Below are 23,171 nucleotides of genomic sequence, written 5' to 3' on the forward strand. Positions count from 1 at the left end.
CACATTAAGGACAGAGATCCTACATGAGGAGTAAGTGCACAGTGACTCCTGTTGTTGACTTTACAAATTGACACTCCTGTTTATGGCCTCAGTAATCTCCCTATGCACCAGTCATGAGTTTCCAAGGCTATGGAAGCCCCTTGAGTTCTCCGACTCTTATCTTGTTTAGACAAGGTCATAGTCAAAGTGGAGGTTCTCTCCTCCCTTCAGAGAAAGGTACCTCCTTCTTTGAAGACCTGTTCTTTCCACTGGTATCTCACTCACAGAGATCTTTTTGCCAGAGTGTCTTGGCTTTCCATGCCTGAAATACTCTCATGGGCTTTTCAGCCAGATCCGAGTGCCTTTAGGGCTGATTCTGAGGCCAGAGTGCTATTTAGGACATCTGCCATTCTATGAGTCTGCTGAGTATCTCACTTCCCATGTTGGATCACTCTCCCCTTTATTTATTCTATCGGTTAGTGTTAGCAGGTACTAGACTTGTTTATGTGCTCCCTTTGACTCTTAGTCCTTTCATTATGATCAATTGTGAACTGAAATTGATCACTTGGACTAGTGAGATGGCATTGGCACCTGCCACCTTGATGGGATTGAACTGGAATCCCCTGGTATGTTTCCAACTCTACCAATTGGGGCAAGTCAGCCCGAGCATGCCCCAAATTATACATCTCTTCCCTCTCTTATTCCCACTCTTATGTTTAACAGGGATCACATTTCAGTTAATTTTCAACACTTAAGAATAACTGTGTGATAATTACAGAATTAAACCAGTCATATTAAGTAGAACAGACAAAAAAAAATACTAAGAGGGATAATGTATTAAGTTGTCCATTAACAGTCAGGGCTATGCTGATCAAGTCACCATTTCTCATAGTGTCCATTTCACTTCAGGAGGTTTCCTTTTTGGTGTTCAGTCAGTTGTCACCGATCAGGGAGAACATATGGTATTTGTCCCTTTGGGACTGGCTTACTTCACTCAGCATGATGTGTTCAAGATCCTCCATTTTGTTGCAAATGACTGGATTTCGTTGTTTCTTACTGCGGTATAGTATTCTAAAGAGTACATATCCCATAATTTCTTTATCCAGTCTACCGTTGATGGGCATTTAGGTTGGTTCCAGGTCTTGGCTATTGTGAATTGTGCTGCAATAAACATTAGGGTGCAGACCTCTTTTTTGTTTGTCAATTTAAACTCCTTTGGGTAAATTCCAAGGAGTGGGATGGCTGGGTCGAACGGTAGGGTTATCTTCAGGTTTCTGAGGAATCTCCAGACTGACTTCCATAGTGGCTTGACCAGTTTGCATTCCCACCAACAGTGGGTTAGTGTCCCTTTTTCCCCACATCCTCACCAGCATCTGTTGTTGGTAGATTTCTGTATGTGAGCCATTCTAACCGGGGTGAGGTGAAACCTCATTGTGCTTTTGATTTGCATTTCCCTGATTGCTAGTGACCTTGAACATTTTTTCATGTGCCTGTTGGCCATTTGGATTTCCTCTTTTGAAAAATGTCTATTGAGGTCCTTGGCCCATCTCTTAAGTGGGTTGTTGGTTTTGTTTTTGTGGAGTTTCTTGATCTCTTTGTAGATTCTGGTTATTAACCCTTTATCTGTTGCATAGTTTGCAAATATTTTTCCCATTCTGTCGGTTGTCTCTTCACTCTCCTGACTGTTTCTTTTGCAGTACAGAAACTTCTCAATTTGATGCAATCCCAATAGTTGATTTTGGCTTTGACTACCTGTGCCTCCCGGGTCTTTTCCAGAAATTCTTTGCCTGTGCCAATATCTTGAAGGGTTTCTTCAATGTTCTCTAGTAAAGGATCTAAAACTAATTCCTGGACCAAGGACAGTCTATTCAATAAATGGTGCTGGGAAAACTGGATTTCCACATGCAGAAACATGAAGCAAGACCCCTACCTTACACCTTACACAAAAATCCACTCAACGTGGATTAAAGACCTAAATCTACGTCCTGGACTTACTTCTAAGGGTACAGTTTAAAAACCTGCCATGGGATCCCAAATCCCCTTAAGCTGGGTGGTAAAAATAATATTTTAAGTGTTAAAGTGATCATATGGATAGGATTAAGGGTCTGCTAATAATAATAAATAGAATTAAAAAGGAGAGAGTGCTCCAACATAGGAAGTAGTCCACACAGCAGACTCATAGAATGACAATCACTTTAAATAGCGCTCTGACCTCTGAATCAGCCCTTAAGGCATTCTGATCTGGCTGAAAAGCCCATGAGATCATTTCAAGTGTGAAAAGCCTGTCATGTAGGACAAAAAAATGTCCTACATATAGGACAAAAAATGTCCTACATGAAGGACTTCAATAGGTGAGACCCCAGTGGAAAGAAGTGGTTATCAAAGAAAGAGGTAATTTTTTCTGAAGGGAGGAGAGATCTTCTACTTTGCTAATGGCCTTGTATAAATACTGAAGGAGTTTGTGGATTCAAAAGGCTTTCATAGCCTAGAGAGCTCATGTCAAGAGCCTCGGGTGGTCACTGATTTCATACATAAGAGTGTTAATTGTTAAATTAACAACAAGAGTCACTGTGCACTAACTTCCCATGCAGGACCTCTGTCCTTAAAGAGTTGTATTATAAATATGTCTAAGTGCTCACAATAGATGTATCTTTCTTGAGTACTCCATTAAAGTTAATTAAGTTTCTAAAAAAAGAGTGAAATTAACTTCAAGATGCAATGACTTTGAACAACTCTTGTCTCAACTGTTGAGGAACAATTTTTTTGTTTTGTTTTGTTTTGTAACTCTTTACTTAGTATAGAGTTGGTCTTCTGTGTATCAAGTTAATCAAAATGGATATTAGTGCAGAATGGGACTGGGAATAGGAGAGAGAGGAGAAGGAGGGATGGGAGAGTGGGTGGGAAGGCAGATATGGTGGGAAGAATCACTATAATTACTAAAGTTGTACTCGTGAAGTTTGTATTCCTTAAATAAAAGATTTCTTTAGGAGGAGAAATAAAAAATAATTAATTAAAGATAAGTTAACGAGTTATGAAATGTATATATTGATTTATTTATCAGAGGGCTATAGTCAAGGTAAAATCTATAAACCCAGACAACGCAAGGCCTTATAAACTGTATAGAGGTGTTTTTTTTTTTTTTGACAGGCAGAGTGGACAGTGAGAGAGAGAGACAGAGAGAAAGGTCTTCCTTTGCCGTTGGTTCACCCTCCAATGGCCGCCGCGGCCAGAGCACTGCAGCCAGCGCACCACACTGATCCGAAGGCAGGAGCCAGGTGCTTCTCCTGGTCTCCCATGTGGTGCAGGGCCCAAGCACTTGGGCCATCCTCCACTGCACTCCCTGGCCACAGCAGAGAGCTGGCCTGGAAGAGGGGCAACCGGGACAGAAACCGGCGCCCCGACCGGGACTAGAACCCGGTGCGCCGGCACCGCAGGCGGAGGATTAGCCTATTGAGCCGCGGCACCCCGGCCTGTATAGAGGTTTAAATCTTTTTTTTTTTTTTTTTGACAGGCAGAGTGAACAGTGAGAGAGAGACAGAGAGAAAGGTCTTCCTTTGCCGTTGGTTCACCCTCCAATGGCCGCTGCGGCCAGAGCGCTGCGGCCGGCGCACCACGCTGATCCAAAGGCAGGAGCCAGGAGCCAGGTGCTTTTCCTGGTCTCCCATGGGGTGCAGGGCCCAAGCACCTGGGCCATCCTCCACTGCACTCCCTGGCCACAGCAGAGAGCTGGCCTGGAAGAGGGGCAACCGGGACAGAATCCGGCGCCCCAACCGGGACTAGAACCCGGTGTGCCGGCGCCGCTAGGCGGAGGATTAGCCTAGTGAGCCGCGGCACCGGCCAGAGGTTTAAATCTTATTCAAAACATCAAAGATGGAGCTGGTGTTGTGTTGCAATGGATTAAGCTGCTGCATTACTATGCCACCATCACATATCAGAGCACATTCAAGCCCCAGCTGCTCTGCTCCCAATTCCATGCTAATGCTCCTGGGAAAGCAACCAAAGATGGCCCAAGACCTTGGACCCCTGCCAACTGCATGAGAGACTCGAATAGACTTTCAGACTCCTAGCTTTGGCCTGTTCCAGTCCTGGTCATCACAGGCATTTGTAGAGTGAATCAGAAGATATGAATCAGAGTGAATCAGGTTCTCTCTATATTGCTTTATTTTTCAAAAATAATTAAATAATTTATAAAAACATATTTGGGGGCCAGCACTGTGATGTTAAGTCTCTGCCTGTCTCACTGGCATTCCACATGGGTACTGGTTCAAGTCCCAGCTGTTCCACTTCAAGTACAGCTCTTTGCTGATGGCCTTGGAAGGCAATGGAAGATGGTCCAACTGCTTGGGCCCCTGCATCCATGTTGGAGACTTGGAGGAGGCTCCTGGCTCCTGGCTTTGGATAGACCCAGCTCCAGCCATTGTGGCCATTTGGGGAGTGAACCAGTGGATGGAAGACTTTTCTTTCTGTCTCTCAAACAAATAAATAAATCTTTTTTTAATAAAAAAGCATATTCAAAAGTTTCTTTAGGTGAAGAGTGGATTGTTGGGAAAAATTAAAGCAGAGATCAGGAGGTGGTTGGAACTAGGATAGTGGTGGTACAAATGAATATAATTGGATATATTGATAGATATACATACCTATAACATCTGGATGGAGACATTTAATGGATATTTAGATGTAAAAATTTTGAACTTGGGATAGAGATCATGGCTAGAAATCTAGATTAGGGGCTCATGTAAATGTGGTTACATGAAATTCAAAGTCCAAGTACAGTGGACAGTTGAAATTAAGTTGTAGAGAGATTCATAATGCCTCAAAGATATACTTAAAATTGTCATTTTCCAATATTAAAAAATCTTAAATTTTCCAAAAAGATCGAATTTTTGGTTTCTCTTTGAGAATCCAAAGATTTAATAGGGTCAGTGTATCCTGCTGGTAGAGATCGAATCGCCAGCAGCTGAATCTCTGAGCACTTAGGACTTTGTGGTTTATTTAATTCATTTGAATACTTCTCTATCTATGGTATCATATCCATGGGACCCTACTTTAGAAGAAGTACAAGGGAAGGTCCAGGAGTTAGCTGAAGAAAAAATGTGTTTCTTCAATCAACTGCAGTTTCTCTTCTACGCAAATAACTCTTAAGCCTTGTATTATGATATAGGCAAATTAAACTGTAAGCTTTTCTGCAGTTCAGAAAAACAAAGACATGGAATTTTGAGGAATGAAGATAGTATGGTATCAGCCATGGGTGATCAAGCCACAGCCAGACCATGCAGACAAATTTCTTCAGACTCCGGCTTTTCTGCTGTCTGCTCGTAGTGTTCGTGGTGGTGCTAATCATCAATGTGACTCAGGTGGAGTACTTGGACCATGAATGTTTCAGCCACATTCATCAACAGCGACTGCCAATTTTTTTCCTCCCAGGCAACAAGTATTAGCTGGAATCTGCACTGTGGCTATGAGGACCAGACCCTTTCCAGCCAGGAACACATGGAGGAAGACTCATTGCTGGCAGCCTTGCAGTGGCAGGTGCCTGATGTGGACCTAGTCTCTTTTGTGAAAAACACTGACCCTTATTCTAGTTACTTTGTCATCTTGAACTATGCAACCCTCTTCAGGGTGGGAAGTCAGTTGGAAGTACTGGTTCATATTCAGGATTGTCATCGAAAGCCCAAGAAGTATGGTGAAGACTACCTGCAGGCTGGAATCCACTCCCCCAAGCTTCAGGCAGGGGCCGTGGGCAGAGTGGTAGGCTACCAGAATGGGTTTTACAAGGTTTTTTTTTAGTTTGCTTTGGCCAGGCAAAGTTAAATTGTCTATATCTCTGGTCCACCCCAGTGGTGGGATCAGAGTTCTTTAGCACCTACAGGAAGAGAAACCAAACAGGGTTTGTTTCAAGAGTCTGTTCAGGAAGAATTTCTGAAACAACAGAGTGCCCGTGTCTTCCTGGGAGTTTACCCCTGTGTAACTTTACAGATCTCTATACTGGAGAACCTTGTTTCTGCTTCAAACCAAAGAAGCTTTCTTGCAGAAGCAAAATTAATCATTTCAAAGGTGGATACCTGAAGGGCTTTCTCAATGCTGCAGAGAGTGCTTTATTCCAGAGTGGTGTCAATATCAAAGTGCCAATCAACTTTAGTGGAACTGATTGGGTGACTGTGATTCCCAGTAATATAAAAGAAACTAGCAACCTAAAAGTATTTCAAGGCTTTCTTTTCCTTCTGGTTATTACTACAAAGAGCAATGGAGGCCGAGTAAGTTTAAAATGCACCAGTTTAATAACCCAGACAACATAACAGAATGCTTACAGAGCAAAATGGTATATTTATTTGGTGACTCAACAATCAAACAGTGGTTTGAATAGCTCAAAACCTTTGTTTCAGATTTAGTGGAGTTTAACTTGGCTAGTCCCAAGAATGTGGATCCCTTCCTTGCAGTGGACCAGAAGCACAACATCCTGCTCAAATACTGCTACCATGGTTCATGCATCTGCTTCATGACTGTGTTTAGCAGTAAGCTCCATTTTGTGGCGAACAAGTTGAATGGCATCATGGGAGGGAAGAATACAGTGGTTGCCATAGCCATATGGTCTCACTTCATTACTTTCCCCTTAAAAGTGTACATCTGGCGGCTCAGGAACATCCAGCGAGCAGTGGTCTACCTCCTGGATCAAAGTCCTAAAACTGTGATCGTCATCTGGACAGCCAATGCCCAAGAGCTGGGACCTGAGATGAGCCTTTTCAACAGTGACTGGTATAACTTCCAGCTGCACACAATTCTTTGCAGGATGTTCTCAGGGGGTGGAGTATATCTTGTGGGTGCCTGGGAGATGACCCTAGCCAATTATCTGTCCCAAAAGTTTCATCCAGATAAAGTTATTGTGAAGAACCAGCTGGACATGTTCTTGTCTTGTTTGTCCCTTGGATACCTAGACTGCCTTGGAGGGGACTAGAGGAATCACATTCATGACCTTTCCAGTTGATGTGCATTACTGAAAGTATACGGGAGCCCTTTTGAGAGATGTCTGCCATTTTTATGTACAAAATTTCAAACAGAGCTGAACTCTATATAGTGATTTGTCAGGAGCTTAGAAAATGCAGGTTACATTTATGTCTACTTAGGGTTTTTTCCAATCTGGACATAGCTATGATAGAAACCTTATTATCAGCATCTACATACTGTACTACTCTTATAACCAAAGATGTTAATGAGTATCATTTAAAGTAGCTTCTCCTGGGGGAGAGATTACTATGCTAAAGAATGTGAAAAAATGTTCTGACTTAAATGGAAGTGACTCCTTCGGTTGGTAGTGGAATGTTTTATATTTTATCTGGTAAAATAAATTGAGCACATGTGCTTGAAAAGCACAAGTGGTCTGTCTTCAGGGGTGAACTAGAGAAGGCGTGTACTCAAGCACACGTGAACACACTGACTGTGTTTCAGGAGTTTGTCTTGATACTATACCTGTTATGAATTACTTGAAAAGACCAATGTGCTTGGTCAGAATTTTATAATGAGAATATCAACAATTCTCTTCTGTTATCTAGAAAAGAAGTAAAAGGGAAATATGAAAGCAGTATACATAAAATCTGTGCTTTGAATTGATATTTGTGTTGAATGATTCTTACTTGATTCAGCTACATTTTATGTGATGAATGCTTACTCTAGAATAAACATTTTTGGAACTGAAAAAGGGAAATCTATAAATGAAAATTTATTTTATGTTCTGAAGCCTGAGGGTTTGAAGAATTGACTTCTATGTAAAGAATGCTATTGATTATTATAAAGTTGTAGAAGAGTTTTCTGCCAATTTCAAGTGTTGTTATTTTGAATTATATTCCAAAACCATAAATTAAAATCTAATTAGAAGTTAATAAAATTAGCTATTAAATATGTGATAAGTATTTCTTTTTTATTTGAAAACTTTATTGTTTCAATACAAAATTTTCCAAAAAGTGATCTATTAATACCTATATTCTGTGTGCAACTACCAGTAAAACAATTGACGCAATTTTATTTCTATATCATACCATTTTTCTTTAATAACCAGTGTACAACCAGAAGAACCAATATCAATTCTTTCCCACTGGGAGTAGAGTAAAGCTTGATGGGCCAGTAAAAGATTTTTCAAAAAAAAAAAAATTAGCAGGACTGGGACTCACTTTCCAACTAAAGCTTAGTAGCAGCAATCCCTTTTGATGTGGAATACACAGTTAAGTTAAGTTTTCCAAAGTTTTCTTTCAATTGCTTTCACTACTTTGTATTACTTTGGCCACTCTAGTTATTTGAATTTACATGCATAGGTCTACCATGATAACATGGGTGAACTTTGGGAAAAGTTTACAATTAGGCGGAAAAACAAAGTAGAGGAGCGAAGAAGGACACAGAGAAGCAGAGATGTTGAAATATGAAAAACTTGGGCCGGTGCCGCGGCTCACTAGGCTAATCCTCCGCCTAGCGGCGCCGGCACATCGGGTTCTAGTCCCGGTTGGGGCGCTGGATTCTGTCCCGGTTGCCCCTCTTCCAGGCCAGCTCTCTGCTGTGGCCAGGGAGTGCAGTGGAGGATGGCCCAGGTGCTTGGGCCCTGCACCCCATGGGAGACCAGGAAAAGCACCTGGCTCCTGCCTTTGGATCAGCGTGGTGCGCCGGCCGCAGCGCTCTGGCCGCGGCGGCCATTGGAGGGTGAACCAACAGCAAAGGAAGACCTTTCTCTCTGTCTCTCTCTCTCACTGTCCACTCTGCCTGTCAAAAAAATTAAAAAAATAAATAAATATGAAAAACTTGAAAATGCAGTGTCACAGAAGATTTGCAAGAAGGAGGGACATCAATGTTGCTAAATGCCCCCAAGGAGGATCAAGACAAATGATATCTTTTTAAATTTTAATTTAAGGTTTACAAATTTCATGTATTTCCTATATACAGCTTCAGGAACATAGTGATACTTCCCACTCTACCCTCCCTCCAACCCATGTTCCACACTGCTTCTTCCTCCCTCCCACCCATGTTCCACACTTCTTCCTCCTCCCTCTCCTATTCCCATTATTAATTTTTATAAATATCTATTTTCAGTTAACTTTATACTCATAAGATTAACCCTACACTATGTAAAGAGTTCAAAGAATAGTATGAAGAAAAAACACTTTTCCTCAATGGAGGAGTCAAAGGCTGTAAACAATCATCGAATATCAAAAATGTGAATTTCACTAATATATATTACATTTTTGGTACTCTATTAGTTACCATAGATCAGGGAAAACATATAGTATTTGTATTTTGGGGACTGGTTTATTTCACAAAGTATAATGGTTTCCAATTGCATCCATTTTGTTGCAAACATCAGGATTTCAATTTTTCCACTATATAGTATTTGTAGTATATATTTAACATAATTTCTTCATCCAGTCATCAGCTGATGGACAACTGGGTTGATTCCATATCTGAGTTATTGTGAATTGAGCTGCAATAAACATGGGAGTACAGATAACTCTTTCATATACTGATTTCATTTTGTTTGGGTAAATTTCCAGGAGTGGGAAGTCTGGGTCATATGGTAGCTCTGTATTCAGATTTCTGAGGTATCTCCATATTGCCTTGCACAGTGGCTGCAACAGTTTATATTCCCACTAACAATGCATTAGGGGTACATTTTTCCCTACACCCTTGCCAACATTTATGTGTTGGTTTCTGTATTAGAGCCATTCTAACTGGAGTGAGATTAAATCTCATTGTGGTTTTGATTTGCATTTCCCTGATGGCTAGTGACCTGAGCATTTTTTCATGTGTTTGTTGGCCACTTGAATTTCCTCTCTTGAAAAATGCTTGTTCAAGTCTTTTACCCATTTAAAAAAAATTTATTTAAAGTAAACAAATTTCATGTATTTCCTAGTTACAGATTCAGGAACATAGTGATACTCCCCACCTTATCCTCCCTCCCACCCTTCTTCCTCCTTCCTTTCCTATTCCCATTCTTAATTTGTACAAAAAATATATTTTAAGTTAACTTTATACTCATAAGATTAACCCTAAGCAAAGAGTTCAACAAATAGTACGAAAAAAATGTTCCTCAACAGTAGAGACAAAGGCTGTTAAAAATCATCAAATCTCAAAATGTCAATTTCACTCCTATAGATTATCTGTTAGGTACTCTGTTAGTTACCACAGATCAGGAAATAGGTGGCATTTGTCTTTTGGGAACTGGCTTATTTCAGTAAGTATAATGGTTTCTAATTACAAACAACAGGATTTAATTTTTTACCACTGTATAGTATTCTATTATATATATGTATGTATATATATATCTGTATCTATATATCTATATCTATATCTATATCTATATCTATATCTATATCTATATCATCATTTCTTTATCCAGTCTTCAGTTGATGGACAAGTGGGTTGATTCCATATCTTAGCTATTGTGAATTGAACCACAATAAACGTGGGGACATAGATCACTCTTTCATATGCTGATTTCATTTCTTAACTGGATTGCTTTGTTGTTGTTGAGTTTCTTGAACTCTTTATAGATTCTGGATATTAAGCCTTTATTAGTTTCATAGTTTGAAAATATTTTATCCCATTATCGTCCTTGTCTCTTCAGTTTGCTGAGTTTTTCTTTTGCAGTGCAGAAGCTTGTCTATCTTGATCCATTTTGAGAGGATTTTTGTGTAAGGTGTAAGATATGGGTCTTGTTTCATATTGTTGCATGCATAGATCCAGTTTTCCCAACACCTTTATTGAAGAGACTGTCCTTTCTCCAGGGATTGTGTTTAGTTTCTTTGCCCAGAAACCATGCCAGCCAACTGCAAGGACAGTGATAAAACAGCAGGAGGTCCAGGCTCTTCAGCCCTACCTCCGAAAGCATCCCCAGCCCTGGCTACCCGAGCAGAGATCTGTCAGCATTGAGCTTGATGAGAAGGAGCTGGCTACACTAGCTGAGGAGATTGCCACAGCTGTAACTGCTTGAGAGAAGGGCCCGAAAAGCTTGCCCCTGCTTTGGCCCCAACAGCATCCAGTGTTGTCTGTGGCTGGGCAAAGAAATATGCTCACCACAGTTGTCCACCCTTATATCAACAATGTTCCATACTCAGTGATGATGTTGTTGCTGGGGACTCTCATCTCTGCCAGTTGAACACTCTCTATTTGTATGAGACAGATGAGTAAGGTACAGCCCCAGAGGCTATGTGGGAGGGCATGACTCTCCAGGAGATCTTCAACAAGTACCATGTCATCCATGCTGACATTTACTGCTGGTTTAATATCTCCTTTGATATTTTTGATTATACCACCACTCGACAACAGACCAGCACATCTTCCAGTGGTTGCTGTCATGAGATTTTGTATAACAAAATGCTGTGAAGCAATATGCAGTGTGAACACTGTGCCCAGCTCTTTGGCTGATTGCTTTGTACAGGCTGTACATCCCTTCTTTGGTTATGAAAAAGCCTAGAGTGACCAGTGTGACAAATGTGGCAAGCTCTTCTATACTGTTGAGCTCAAGAAGTCTCAGTGTAAAGTCGGCTAGTCAAACCTTGCGGTGAAGTCCTCCACGCACCTGTTCCTGCACCTTTTTAAGCTGGTAAAGTCACTGGGGGAGTGGTTGGGGAAGACATTGCCTGGCAATTATTGCATACCTAATGGCTAGTTTATTATTCATCATTGGTTTTAGGATGGTCTCAAGCCGCACTGCATAATCTGAGGCCTTAAATGGGGACTCCTGTAGCCTTAGAAAGTTTTGAGGATGATATATTCTACGTCTAGTTTTATACAACTATTGGCTACTTGCCTGTTACAGCCCACTCACAGACTAGTGGGAGAAACTGTAGCAGAACCCAGAGCAAGTAGACATTTATCAGTTCATGGCCAAAGACAATGTTCCTTTCCATGGCTTAATCTTTCCTTGTTTAGCACTAAGAGCTGAGGACAACTATATCCAGGTAAAAAGAGTACTTGAACGACAAGGATGGGAAATTTTATAACAGCCAAGGGTGTAGGAGTGTTTGGGGACATGGCCCAGGATACAGGGATCACTACTGATATCTAGTGCTTCTAACTGCATTATATTCAGTCTGAGGGCCAGGACAGTGCTTTCTGCTAGACAGGCAGGCTGCTCAAGAATAACAGCCTGCTTAACAATCTGGACAACTTCATAAACATATCTGTGATGTTTGTTTCCAAGTTTTTTGGGAGATATGTACACGAGATGGTGCTTACCCCACATAATCAGTGCTTGTTGACCCATGTCACCCTGGAGGTCCAGAACTATCACCAGCTTCTGCAGGAAGGCTCAAATCTGGGATGCCTTACACAGTGTCCTCACTATATATCAACATGGCAACTAAAACTTTCAGGTAAATGATCCAAGGAAGTTTTCCGGCAAGATGGCGGAATAGGAAGGGAGCACAATGATAGTCTGGGGAGAGATAGTTTAATAAAAGTGGAGATACTGCAGGTTCAAGGAAGAGTAGGGGAGGAAACAGCAGAAGAAACTCTTCCGGAACGCGTGACTCACAGCGGACCTGCGTGGAGAGCGTGGGAGCCCACAGTTCGGGACATCAGCGGCAGACTCAACACACCAGCGCTGGAACGCGAGGTGAGCCGAACCTCAATAGCCCGAGACACCGGCAGGCAAGCGGAGAGAGGAGACTAGAGGGAACGACCCCCGGGGGGGGAAGTTCACAAGGCTAACTGGAAGAGAGAGAGAGAGAAAAAAAAGGGTGACTAGTACGGACACGGGTTTCTCTCTCTCCGCTCACCTCTCAAGGGCGAGCAAGACAAAGAGCAGGCGCCATCTTGGACATACGTCATAAGCAGAGCGACCTCAGGTCTGCACCGGCCCTGAGCCTAGCAGAAAAACCTGACTCTGGGCGGGGCGAATTAACAGGAGATTAGGAGCTAGTAAATTTGTGGTGCTACTGAACTGAGACTGTGAAAAAAGAGACGGTGGGGGAGAGAACTCACGGAATTCACGTGAGCACTCTCCAGAGACGCTACAATTCCGTAACTTTGGCAACCCAGTGGGAGGCTGAAGGAGAATTTGAGCCCACTCTGAGGGCCGAACAGATTCCCTGTGGGGATCTTGGGAAAGAGCTTCCGATCTCTGGCTCCTGTGGGTATATCATTTGCCTGCTAACTACCTCCAACTTCGTTCAGCTGTGCGGAATTACTTCCCTTTTGAATCAAAAAAAAAAAGAGAGAGAGAGAGATTTACCACGCCTAACCTGGGAGTGTCACCTTTGGCACACCAAACAGAGCTCTCAGGCCACACCCATCTCAAGCCCTAAGGCTCCATCAAAAACAGATAGTCCACTTAATCTAGAGTCATAGTATAACAAGAAAAAGCACCACAGTGAAGAAACCAAATATCTCCAATATGCCAAATAACAAACGCAAAAACCGAGGTAATAAAAACAAGGAAGTCACTATGACGCCCTCAAATGAAAAAGACACCCCAATTCAAGATTATGAAGATGATGACATAGAAGAAATGCAAGAAGCAGATCTCAAAAAATTGATAAGAACATTAAGAAGTTCTCAAAAACAAATTCTGGAACTACACAAATCCTTAATGGACAAGATAGAAAATCTCTCTCGTGAAAATGAAATATTAAGGAGGAATCAAAATGAAACGAAACAACTAGTTCAACAGGAAACTGTGATAGTGACTGAAGTGAAGAATTCAATAAATCAAATGAAAAACACAATAGAGAGCCTTACAAACAGAATGGGTGAAGCAGAAGAGAGAATATCGGACTTAGAAGACAGAGAACAGGAAAGGATACAGTCAGACCAAAGAAAAGAAGAGGAAATTAGAAATCTGAAACATATTGTCGGGAATCTTCAGGATACTATTAAAAAACCCAACATTCGGGTTCTAGGAGTTCCTGAAGGCATGGAGAGGGAGAAAGGATTAGAAGGCCTTTTTAGTGAGATATTAGCAGAAAATTTCCCAGGTTTGGAGAAGGACAGAGAAATCCTAGTACAGGAAGCCCACAGAACCCCTAATAAACACGACCAAAAGAGATCCTCACCACGACACGTTGTAATTAAACTCTCCACAGTGAAACATAAAGAAAAGATCCTAAAATGTGCAAGAGAGAAACGTCAGATTACTCTCAGAGGATCTCCAATCAGACTCACAGCTGACTTCTCATCAGAAACTCTAAAAGCTAGGAGGGAATGGCGAGATATAGCCCAGGTACTAAGAGAGAACAACTGCCAGCCCAGAATATTATATCCTGCAAAGCTATCATTTGTGAATGAAGGTGAAATAAAGACTTTTCATTGCAAACAGAAATTGAAAGAATTTGTTGCCACTCGTCCAGCCCTGCAAAAGATGCTTAAAGATGTGTTACACACAGAAACACAGAAACACGGTCATCAATATGAAAGAAGGTAAAGGAAGGAAACCAAGGAAGGAAACCTCACAGCAAAAGATCACAGGGAATTCAAAGCATATATTAGAACTTATCTTTGGCAAATGGCAGGGCAAAGTTACCACTTATCATTAGTCACTTTGAACGTGAATGGCCTGAACTGTCCAGTTAAAAGACACCGATTGGCTGATTGGGTTAAGGAACAAAACCCATCTATTTGCTGCTTACAAGAAACACATCTTTCCAACAAAGATCCATACAGACTGAAAGTGAAAGGCTGGAAAAAGATATACCATGCCAACAGAAATGAAAAAAGAGCGGGCGTAGCCATCTTAATATCGGACAACATAAACTTTACCACAAAAACTGTTAAGAGAGACAAAGAGGGACACTATATCATGATTAAGGGATCACTTCAACAGGAAGATATAACAATTATCAATGTATATGCACCTAACTACAGGGCACCAGTTTATCTAAAAGATTTATTAACAGACTTAAAGGGAGACTTAGACCCCAATACAGTAGTACTGGGGGACTTCAATACTCCACTCTCAGAAATAGACAGATCATCCGGTCAGAAGATCAACAAGGATACAGTAGATTTAAATGACACTATAGCCCAAATGGATCTAACAGATATATACAGAACTTTCAATCCTACAGCTAAAGATTTTACATTCTTCTCAGCAGTACATGGAAGCTTCTCTAGGATTGACCACATACTGGGCCATAAAGCAAGTCTCAGCAAATTCAAAAGAATTAGAATCATACCATGCAGCTTCTCAGACCATAAAGGAATGAAGTTGGAAATTACCAACTCAGGAATCCCTAGAGCATACGCAAACACATGGAGATTGAACAACATGCTCCTGAATCAACAATGGGTCATAGAAGAAATCAAAAGAGAAATCAAAAACTTTCTGGAGGTAAATGAGGATAACAGCACAACATACCAAAACTTATGGGACACAGCAAAAGCAGTGTTAAGAGGAAAGTTTATATCAATAGGTGCCTACATCAAGAAATTGGAAAGACACCAAATAGATGAGCTTTCAATTCACCTCAAGGATCTAGAAAACCTACAGCAAATCAGACCCAAATCTAATAGGAGAAGAGAAATAATTAAAATCAGAGAAGAAATCAACAGGATTGAATCAAGAAAAACATTACAAAAAATCAGCCAAACGAAGAGCTGGTTTTTTGAAAAAATAAACAAAATTGACACCCCATTGGCCCAACTAACTAAAAAAAGAAGAGAAAAGACCCAAATCAATAAAATCAGAGATGAAAAAGGAAATGTAACAACAGACACCACAGAAATAAAAAGAATCATCAGAAATTACTACAAGGACTTGTATGCCAGCAAACAGGGAAACCTATCAGAAATGGATAGATTCCTGGACACATGCAACCTGCCTAAATTGAACCAGGAAGACATCGAAAACCTAAACAGACCCATAACTGAGACAGAAATTGAAACAGTAATAAAGGCCCTCCCAACAAAGAAAAGCCCAGGACCAGATGGATTCACTGCTGAATTCTACCAGATGTTTAAAGAAGAACTAACTCCAATTCTTCTCAAACTATTCAGAACAATCGAAGAAGAGGGAATCCTCCCAAATTCTTTCTATGAAGCCAGCATCACCTTAATTCCTAAGCCGGAAAAAGATGCAGCACTGAAAGAGAATTACAGACCAATATCCCTGATGAACATAGATGCAAAAATCCTCAATAAAATTCTCGCCAATAGAATGCAACAACACATCAGAAAGATCATCCACCCAGACCAAGTGGGATTCATCCCTGGTATGCAGGGATGGTTTAATGTGCGCAAGACAATCAATGTGATACACCACATTAACAGACTGCAGAAGAAAAACCATATGATTATCTCAATAGATGCCGAGAAAGCATTTGATAAAATACAACACCCGTTCATGATGAAAACTCTAAGCAAACTGGGTTTGGAAGGAACATTCCTCAATACAATCAAAGCAATCTATGAAAAACCCACAGCCAACATCCTATTGAATGGGGAAAAGTTGGAAGCATTTCCACTGAGATCTGGAACCAGACAGGGATGCCCACTCTCACCACTGCTATTCAATATAGTTCTGGAGGTTCTAGCCAGAGCTATTAGGCAAGAAAAAGAAATTAAAGGGATACAAATTGGGAAGGAAGAGCTCAAACTATCCCTCTTTGCAGATGACATGATTCTTTATTTAGAGGACCCAAAGAACTCTACTAAGAGACTATTGGAACTCATAGAAGATTTTGGCAAAGTAGCAGGGTATAAAATCAATGCACAAAAATCCACAGCCTTTGTATACACAGACAATGCCATGGCTGAGGAAGAACTTCTAAGATCAATCCCATTCACAATAGCTACAAAAACAATCAAATACCTTGGAATAAACTTAACCAAAGACGTTAAAGATCTCTACGATGAAAATTACAAAACCTTAAAGAAAGAAATAGAAGAGGATACCAAGAAATGGAAAAATCTTCCATGCTCATGGATTGGAAGAATCAATATCATCAAAATGTCCATTCTCCCAAAAGCAATTTACAGATTCAATGCAATACCAATCAAGATACCGAAGACCTTCTTCTCAGATCTGGAAAAAATGATGCTGAAATTCATATGGAGACACAGGAGACCTCGAATAGCTAAAGCAATCTTGTACAACAAAAACAAAGCCGGAGGCATCACAATACCAGATTTCAGGACATACTACAGGGCAGTTGTAATCAAAACAGCATGGTACTGGTACAGAAACAGATGGATAGACCAATGGAACAGAATTGAAACACCAGAAATCAACCCAAACATCTACAGCCAACTTATATTTGATCAAGGATCTAAAACTAATTCCTGGAGCAAGGACAGTCTATTCAATAAATGGTGCTGGGAAAATTGGATTTCCACGTGCAGAATCATGAAGCAAGACCCCTACCTTACACCTTACACAAAAATCCACTCCACATGGATTAAAAACCTAAATCTACGACCTGACACCATCAAGTTACTAGAGAACATTGGAGAAACCCTTCAAGATATTGGCACAGGCAAAGAATTTCTGGAAAAGACCCGGGAGAAACAGGCAGTCAAAGCCAAAATCAACTATTGGGATTGCATCAAATTGAGAAGTTTCTGTACTGCAAAAGAAACAGTGAGGAGAGTGAAAAGACAACCGACAGAATGGGAAAAAATATTTGCAAACTATGCAACAGACAAAGGGTTAATAACCAGAATCTACAAAGAGATCAAGAAACTCCACAAAAACAAAACCAACAACCCACTTAAGAGATGGGCCAAGGACCTCAATAGACATTTTTCAAAAGAGGAAATCCAAATGGCCAACAGGCACATGAAAAAATGTTCAAGGTCATTAGCAATCAGGGAAATGCAAATCAAAAGCACAATGAGGTTTCACCTCACCCCGGTTAGAATGGCTCACATGCAGAAATCTACCAACAACAGATGCTGGCGAGGATGTGGGGAAAAAGGGACACTAACCCACTGTTGGTGGGAATGCAAACTGGTCAAGCCACTATGGAAGTCAGTCTGGAGATTCCTCAGAAACCTGAAGATAACCCTACCGTTCGACCCAGCCATCCCACTCCTTGGAATTTACCCAAAGGAATTTAAATTGGCAAACAAAAAAGAGGTCTGCACCCTAATGTTTATTGCAGCTCAATTCACAATAGCTAAGACCTGGAACCAACCTAAATGCCCATCAACGATAGACTGGATAAAGAAATTATGGGATATGTACTCTTTAGAATACTATACCGCAGTAAGAAACAACGAAATCCAGTCATTTGCAACAAAATGGAGGAATCTGGAACACATCATGCTGAGTGAAATAAGCCAGTCCCAGAGGGACAAATACCATATGTTCTCCCTGATCGGTGACGACTGACTGAACACCAAGAGGGAAACCTGTTGGAGTGAGGTGGACACTATGGGAAATGGTGGCTTGATCAGCATAGCCCTGACTGTTAATGAACAACTAAATACATTATCCCTCTTAGTAGTTTTTTTATCTGTTCTACTTAATATGACTGGTTTAGATCTGTAATTGATGCACAGTTATTCTTAAGTGTTGAAAATTAACTGAAATGTGATCCCTGTTGAACATGGTGGTGGGAATGGGAGAGGGAAGAGATGTATAATTTGGGACATGCTCAGGCTGACTTGCCCCAAGTGGTGGAGTTGGAAGCATACCAGGGGATTCCAATTCAATCCCATCGAGGTGGCATGTACCAATGCCATCTCACTGTTCCAGGTGATCAGTTTCAGTTCACAGTTGGTCATGGTGAAGGGACTGGGAGTCAAAGGGAGCACATAGACAAGTCTAGTACCTGCTAACGCTAACTGATGGAGTAAATAAAGGGGAGAGTGATCCAACATGGGAAGTGAGAATCTCAGCAGACTCATAGAATGGCAGATGTCCTAAATAGCACTCTGGCCTCAGAATCAGCCCTAAAGGCATTCGGAGCTGGCTGAAAAGCTCATGAGAGTATTTCAGGCATGGAAAGCCAAGACACTCTGGCAGAAGATCTCTGCGAGTGAGATCCCAGTGGAAAGAACAGGCCATCAAAGAAGGAGGTACCTTTCTCTGAAGGGAGGAGAGAACCTCCACTTTGACTATGAGCTTGTCTAAACAAGATAAGAATCGGAGAACTCAGAGGGCTTCCATAGCCTTGGAAACTCATGACTGGAGCATAGGGAGATTACTGATGCCATAGACAGGAGTGTCAATTGGTAAAGTCAACAACAGGAGTCACTGTGCACTTACTCCTCATGTAGGATCTCTATCCTTAATGTGCTGTACATTGAGATTTAATGCTATAACGAGTACTCAAACAATATATTTCACTTTGTGTTTCTATGGGGGTGCAAACTGTTGAAATCCTTACTTAATGCATACTAAACTGATCCTCTGTTAAAAAAAAAAAAAAAGAAATTATCAATTCCCAACTTGACTCTCACTGGGATTAAACATGACAATAGGTCTGCTCTGATTTCATCATCATTTTAAAAAATCATCTATTAGCCGGCGCCGTGGCTCAATAGGCTAATCCTCCACCTTGCGGCGCCGGCACACCGGGTTCTAGTCCCGGTCGGGGCACCGGATTCTGTCCCGGTTGCCCCTCTTCCAGGCCAGCTCTCTGCTATGGCCAGGGAGTGCAGTGGAGGATGGCCCAGGTGCTTCGGCCCTGCACCCCATGGGAGACCAGGAAAAGCACCTGGATCCTGGCTCCTGCCATCGGATCAGCGCGGTGTGCCGGCTGCAGCGGCGGCCATTGGAGGGTGAACCAACGGCAAAGGAAGACCTTTCTCTGTCTCTCTCTCTCACTGTCCACTCTGCCTATCAAAAAAAAAAATCATCTATTATTTTTCACTTTATGTTTCTGTGTGGGAGCAAACTGTTGAAATCCATACTTAATGTATACTAAGCTGATCTTCTGTATATTAAGATAATCGAAAATGAATCTTGATGTGAATGGAAGGGGAGAGGGAGTGGGAAAGGGGAGGGTTGTGGGTGGGAGGGACGGTATGGGGGGAAAGCCATTGTAATCCATAAGTCGTACTTTGGAAATTTATATGCATTAAATAAAAGTTAAAAAAAAAATGATCCAAGGAAGAAGATTAAAGACAGTGAGGCTGACAGCAAGCTGACAGTCACAATGACAAACTTGGCAGTGAATGTAGCTGCCTTACTGTTAATCATGCTATAGCCTTGCATGCCCATGGTTAATGCCACCATCCAGACCCAGTTGCAGCTTCCACTTCCAGCCTGCAGTGTCCTGCTCACAAACCTCTTGTGTACCTTACCAACAGGACACCAGATTAGCACACTCAGTCCCTTTTTCCAAAATCTGGAAAATAACCAGATTGAAAGTTAGAGACAGCACTTTGGAGGGGGCCAGGCAAAAATGTCCTCTCAAACCAAATCAGCAGTTTTAAAGACTGTTAGAACAACTAGGCCACATCAAGGTGCAAATACTGATGGATGATGTAACAAAACACCGTAACACTGTCTGGGAACTGAAAGCACAAAAGCCAGACAAGAACCAGCCTGTTACAGAGGTGGCTAGAACTCTTGGATCTAAAGAAGTAGTTGGTTCTAAGCTGAAGAGAAACCCCTTGAAATTCCCAAAGGCAAGAAGAAAAAGTGAAGAGGGGCCAGCTCTGTGGCGTCAGCATCCCGCATGGGTGCTGGTTTGAGTTCTGGCTTCTCCAATTCTTATCCAGCTATCTGCTAATGGCCTGGAAAAGCAGTGGAAGAGGGCCCAAGTGCTTGGGCCCCTGAAACCACATGGGAGACCCAGAAGAAGCTCCTGGCTTCGGATCTTCCCAGTTCCGGTCATTGCAGCCATTTTGGGAGTGACACAGCAGATAGAAGTTCTCTCTCTCTCTCTCTCTCTCTCTCTCTCTCCCTCTGTGTGTGTGTGCTCTGTGTGTGTGTGTGTATGTCTGTAATTCTGCCTCTCAGTAAATAAATAAATCTTTAAAAAAAAAAAGTAAAGAGAAAAATTTGATTCACAGAAAGTCACTTTATGTCCAGCATTGTGGCATAGCTGGTAAGGTGGCTGACTGCAATGCTGGCATTCCACTTGGGTGCCAGTTCAAGTCCCAGATGTTCCACTTCTGATCCAGATATCAGCTAATTGCTAGGGAAAAGCAACGGAGAATGGCCCACATACATAGCCCCTGCCACCCACATGGGAGAACCAGATGAAGCTCCTCGATCCTGACTTTGGCCTGGCCCACCCCGGCCCAGCCCTGGCCGTTGCAGCCATCTGGGAACTGAACCAATAGATGGAAGATCACTGTATGCATGTGTGTCTCTCCCTCTGTAACTCTGGCCTTCACATAAATAAATGATCGTTTTAATACATATGGATTGTAATCAATAAGTCCACAATCCAGATATACAAAAATAGAGAGAGAAAGAAAAAGCAATTTAAGTGGGGTAACCAAGTGAGAAGACACCCTGAAAGAGTATCATTGACTATTGTACCTTAAGTCGCTGTAATGATCTTTGGACTTCCTCGGCTTGTAGAAATACTCACCCAAACTTCTGTCTTCATTTTCACATAGCGTTCTTTCTATGTACATTTCTGGGTCCCTATGTCCTCTATGACACATATTGGATTGTGGTCCACCCTTCTTCAGTGTTAACCTCATCTTGACTAATTACATTTTCAATGCCCCTATTTCTATGTAGGGTCAGATCCTCATGTACTTGGGCTAAGGACTTCAACATATGAAATTTATGAGAACATAATTCAAAATAGGTAAGTTCCCTGAAACTGTCTGAACCAGTTGTCTTCTCCAAAGCTAGCCTCCTCAGTGTTGAGACAATTTGTGACATTTACTCTATCTCATCTCCTACAAGCTCTTAATATCTAAGTTTTGTTTAGCAAATTTCTGAGTCCCAAGTACTTCAGCTTAGCTTTCACCTTCAACTTCATTTTATCCCTGGTGTCATACACTTGCAAAAGGCATCACCTTTCTTCTCTCCAGACATATTTCCTGAGAATTTTCCATGTGTTCAGCTCCCATCCACACATTATCCCTTTGGTCTTGCTCTCACTAAATTCCTTAGTAAATAACAATGTATTTCATCCAACTTGGTAGCAGTATTATCTCTAGCTGTAGATCGTGGGTTGTTATTAAATGAACTTTAGCCACCAACTTCATTATCTTAGTCTGGCGTCATAAGAAAGGATTCCTAGAGAAAGAAAATAGGAAGCAGTGGTAGTAAGTATGGATTCTCTTGATAATATATATGCAGTGGAGGAAAGGACTTGAGGTACAGGTTGTTGGATCAAAAGCAAGTACTAGATTTTTGTTGTTGTTTGAATATTATTTAGATTAGAATTTCAGGCCTGATTATATATCTAGGGAATTGACATGCCTAATTATAGATTTAGAGAGAAAAAAATATAATGGAGAGATAGAGAGAGAAAATGTGAGATAGAAAAAGTACAAACAGTTGAAACACATTCCTAAGAGAAGTGTCCTGATCCAAATATTTCCATGGAGGAGAAGAGGATAAAACGATAAAAGGAAAAGATACAGATAAGTGAATTGTTGTAATGCAGATAAAAAAAGTTATGAGAATTTTCATAGGCTGTATCTTAATCTTGATGTTTTCTAAACTAGTGGAAGAAGCTAACTATACATAGTCATTTCAGTGGGCTTGAGACCAATGAGGTAAAATTGATGGAGAAGATTTATGACTGCCTGTTTAGGGATTACGGTAATTAACCAAGAATGAGTTCAACAACTGCCAAGCAGCTGGGAGTGGGAAATCCAACCATGCTGAAGAGTATATATATATTTTTTAAAATTCTTTTTATTTATTTATTTGACAGGTAGAGTTATAGATGGTGAGAGAGAGAGGCAGAGAGAAAGATCTTCCTTCCATTGGTTCACTCCCCAAATGGTTGCTTCGGCCAGCGTTGTGCCGATCTGAAGCCAGGAGCCAGGTGTTCCCTCCCGGTCTCCCATGCGGGTGCAGGGGCCCAAGCACTTGGGCCATCCTCCACTGCCCTCCCAGGCCACAGCAGAGAGCTGGACTGGAAGAGGAGCAACTGGGACTAGAACCCGGCACCCATATGGGATGCCGGCGCCGCAGGCCGAGGATTAACCAAGTGAGCCACGGCGCGGGCCCCTGAAGAGTATGTATTTGTAGTGAATCTCATCACCCAGTTGCTCATTTCTCCATTAATGCCTTTCAATTCAGGCACAGGAACAGAAAAGAAAGATGATGGATCTTATCCATAGTTCGTGAT

The 23,171-nt window shown here is 41.5% G+C and overlaps 1 protein-coding gene and 2 pseudogenes across 4 annotated transcripts in view; all 3 read left to right on the forward strand.

Annotated features, from left to right (window-relative positions):
- Window positions 1–23,171, forward strand: part of KLF8 (KLF transcription factor 8) — a 275,328-nt gene that overhangs the window by 166,883 nt on the left and 85,274 nt on the right. The gene's annotated exons all lie outside the window — the stretch shown is intronic.
- Window positions 5,122–7,059, forward strand: LOC138847728 (NXPE family member 3 pseudogene; annotated as a pseudogene).
- On the forward strand, window positions 10,540–20,657 carry LOC127484801 (methionine--tRNA ligase, cytoplasmic pseudogene; annotated as a pseudogene).

The sequence above is a fragment of the Oryctolagus cuniculus genome, chromosome X (genome assembly GCF_964237555.1).
Source record: "Oryctolagus cuniculus chromosome X, mOryCun1.1, whole genome shotgun sequence".
Lineage (NCBI taxonomy): Eukaryota > Metazoa > Chordata > Mammalia > Lagomorpha > Leporidae > Oryctolagus > Oryctolagus cuniculus.